The following is a 4,329-nucleotide window of genomic DNA, read 5'->3' as shown; positions in this document are numbered from 1 at the left end:
AAATACTCCAGCTCACAACTTCAAACACGAAGGAATCGTCAATGTCAAGAACACGTTGACGACAATCCGAAACACCATCCTCTACAGCTCAAAACCCATGCGAGAATACTCATACCGACTCTGAAGTTGATTGCCAGACAACTGTTGCCCTTCCTGGAGTGCATATAATAACCCATACATTGAGCAAGAAATGCTCAACAGTCGAATCGGGACCTCAACGAGCCAACAGCCTCGAATCTCAACCACTGCAACTTGAAGAGCTCCTAGCCACAATAAATTTCCTAGCCAACGGCTACTTACTGTGGTTGCATTATCTCACACTGCACCTTGTCTCATCTAGCAACGACCCAAATCTCATATTTCTGTACCGCAGATCTCCATAATCAGTTCTCTAACCGCACCGGAACAAATCTCTGATCCTCTTAATAAAATACTCAGTTCTCCCCCACTCAGGGTTCGAACCATCACCAATAGTCTACTCCACAGACTGTTTCACCAGGTACATCATACATGACTCTTGGAACGTACCACATAATCACTCAATGATCTTCCCAATGGAACCCAAGCTGCTCCAAATATCCCGTAACTCAGACAAAAATCTCAGAATCCTCCCGACGTGACTACCTCTAGTCATCTCGAAGCCTCAAACCGACACACCGCCGGATACCCTAACTGTTTCGAATTAGTCCTGACTCTCAATCCGGAAATAATGCATTATCAGGCACCTCGTCCCTGATTTCATGACCAACCTCCCATCGCGGGAACCATCATAGAAGCGAGAGACCTCACTCTCACATTCGATAGACAACGTAGACAGCGAGGGTCACCGCCCCGAAATACTTCTCTTAATCACCTGGAACTGCTGCTAAAAGTATGCCTCCCTCAATAAGACACCTCCTTGTTCTCTTCCATATTAGTCCCACTAATGACTCTCTTATTGTATAAGAAATACCTCGTAAAAAACATACTGCCCAAGTACTCTGGTGATTAGGTTGCAACCCTATGCTACCCCACGAGGTTTACCTCCAACTCTGAAACCGGAAGCTCGTTATCTCCTTTGCTTCTCCCAGGAAACGGGGACAGCACAACTATCGTCACAGAAGGTGACATCTCATCTATTGGTCGATTGCTCACTCAGACCGCGATCCTCCAATAAGCATCATCTCTACTCATCTCTAATCAATCACTACAGGATAACTGGTAAACTCTGAAGCACTAACCGCCACGAATCATGGTTCTCGAACCATGTTATCACCTCTCAATCTGCTACGAATCATGGTACTCGAACCATGTTATCACCTCTCAATCTGCTACTTAGAACCTCTGGAATTCTCCCTGTTTCGAGTACGAGTCCTCTTCTTTCAGTAGTATGGGTCCATACTACCTGCCACATCTACCCATACTTTCCACACGGATCGTCCCAAATTTTCTAAGTAGCTACTCAACCTCCTCGATCACCAATCCCAATATACCTGGTCTGTATCAAGTGAATACTCTCCTCTATCAGCGTACTCTTCTAACTAAAGTCACTCCCCATGCTCTTCCTAGGTTCTCACACTTCGCTGCCATCAGCTGCTGAAGAACCCCTCATGATGCCAGCCATCTACCTCTTGAATATCGTCATTTTCACTCGGTAGCTTACTCCCATCATCAAGAGCTCCACTAAGCACAAAGCAAGCAGCATTTGGGCATCGAATAATCTCCACTAACATGTAAAACCACTATAGGCTACAAATCCACTTGCTCTACTCACACTCAAAAGGTATCACTGAACTCAAGCAACCCTGCCTCTCGCGGGTATCTCACTACTCCCTCAGAAGACTCCTCAAATGCTCATCTAGGTATCTCTCCTAGATTACTCCTCTACTCAAAGTTCTCTCTAAAAGATTCCTGCTGGATACTCTTACTCCTCACATACTCAAAGCACATCACATATAGAAACAATTCCTAGGCTAAGGCATCACAAATCAGGCAACTCTAGCCCTAAAATATGAAATACCTAGCCTATCTTCTAGCATGCATCACTAATATCTCAATAATAACTTATAACACAAATAAGTAAGGGTATTTTAATAAAATCACCGTTCGGGATCTAGCTGATTTTACACACTGCTCCATTCTCGTTTTTCTTTTAGGAACTCTTGCTCGCTTTAGAAAATCATTTCTTTTGAATTTTTTTCTCAAATCCTCAGTTTGAGTCCAAACATACCCTATAACACCGTAAATTTTCAAACAAATTTTTCATTCTAATTTCACATAATTCTCGTAACACATTTCACAAAAATCCCATTTATTTAATTTACAAACACAACTCCATAATTATTTAACTAAGAATCCAGGATCCTCAAAACATAACTCTTTTTCTGGTGTGTACAATCAAGCCGACGCCTTCCCGCGATCCTGAAAAGAACCTGAAACACATATCACAACTCGGGTGGACCCTCCGGTCCTAACTCAACAAAGCTCAGCATAACACACAACATAAATCACAAAGACATAATGTAGGACATCACAATACTCAATATAAGCACATAAGACCCTCCGGTCACACAAATTACCACTCAAGGTATGTATAGTGAGAAGACTCACCTCAGATGATGAACAACCCCTATAAACGTTGTTGCTATGCACCGACCACTAACTCTGTACCAAACCCACAATTATCCCAATTAGGAACTAAGTCCAAACTCTCACTCATTACGCCTAAGGGTAGTCCACTAACCAGCCCATCAATGACCTAAAACCCATTGGGCCCACCAAGGCCCACTAATAAATGGGCTCTCTCGAGGCCCAACTCTCACATAAAAAGGCAAGCCCAACTCAAGGGCCCAAAACACCTATATAATTTTTCCTCTAGTCCAAAACTCTATTGCAACCGGCCCAACTCCAGGCCCAACACTGAAGGCCCAAAATAAGACTTAACCCAAAAGTCCACAGTAAGGTTATGCGGGGCGTACCTCCCTTAGTACGCTCGGCGTACTCACGAATCCAGTTTGGCCATCGGGGACACTCGGGCAGTACGCGGGGCGTACTGGAATTACGCTCAACGTACTTCCCAGATTCACTCTTTCTACTCATTTGGTCTTAACCTGTTAAGACATTAACTCAAAGCCCAGATCTGGACTCCATAAGGGCTCTTACTCCATAAAGTCAGTGACTTTAAGCCTTTGCATGGCTGATAAGGTCACAAACACATAAAACTCTTACTCTCTTAACCCAAAATGCTCATATCTCATGTATGGGTTGATTCTCACATTCAAGACCTCATTTTTATGGATCCTCTCCACTAGAAACACTTAAAAGGACAGATATTAAGCTCTGGAGTGCAACAACTCATAAAGCCTAAAGCTTTGGGACCAAAAACCCAAAAATGGACCATATCATGCACAAAACAAAAAAGATGGGAAAGCTTTGAGCTTTATACCTTCAAATGATGCTCCAACCACAGAAAAGCTCAGATCCAAAGCCTGGACTCCAACCCTATTCTCTTCCATGCTCCTTCTTCACTCCAAAAATCCCACAAGAACACTTATCAGCTCACAATGGTCACACACAAGCTCAAGAACGAGGATTGGGGTTTGAGAGGGTTTATTGACTGAGGATGGTGGCCAGGAATGAGGCCATCTCATTCTTTATATAGGGACACTCCTCTCAATTAGGGTTTTCCTTCTGTGCCTAGTACGCCCAGCATACTAGGTGGCTCCGCTTAAAAGTCACGCACATGAGTACGCTAAGCGTACACACACGTACGCCCAACGTACTCCGCTGCCACCTTTTTCAATTAAAGGACTTATCCTGCCATAACTTCAAACTTCCATTGCTTGTTCGCTATAACTCCGTTTGCAATGAATGTCATATCCTCGTAAAGGTGTCAAGACGCTCTACGGTTCCAGCAACTCGTCGCAACCCCGAGACTTCCTCATGCCCGGGTTGCAGCCCACAAACCCTAATCTCGGACGATCTGAAACAGGATGTTACATACCCGAAGGTGTATCCGAATTCCTTAAAACAAGGCTCTAATACCAACTTGTAACACCGTAAATTTTCAAACAAAATTTTCATTATAAATCACATAATTCTCATAACACATTTCTCATAAATCCCATTTATTTAATTTACAAAACACAACTCCATAATTGTCTCATTAATAATCCAGGATCCTCAAAAACTAACTCTTTCTCTGGTGTGTACAATCAAGTCGGCGCCTTCCCGCGATATTGAGAAGAACCTGAAACAGATATCATATAGCATGGTAATCACGAAGCTTAGTGAGTTACCCAAAATACCACACATATCTCATTAGCCTCTCATGGCTATAACTCAGATAAG

This window comes from Lactuca virosa, chromosome 4 (genome assembly GCF_052849685.1).
Source record: "Lactuca virosa cultivar CGN04683 chromosome 4, Lactuca_virosa_CGN04683_v6, whole genome shotgun sequence".
Taxonomy (NCBI): domain Eukaryota; kingdom Viridiplantae; phylum Streptophyta; class Magnoliopsida; order Asterales; family Asteraceae; genus Lactuca; species Lactuca virosa.
This window is presented reverse-complemented; position numbering follows the sequence as displayed.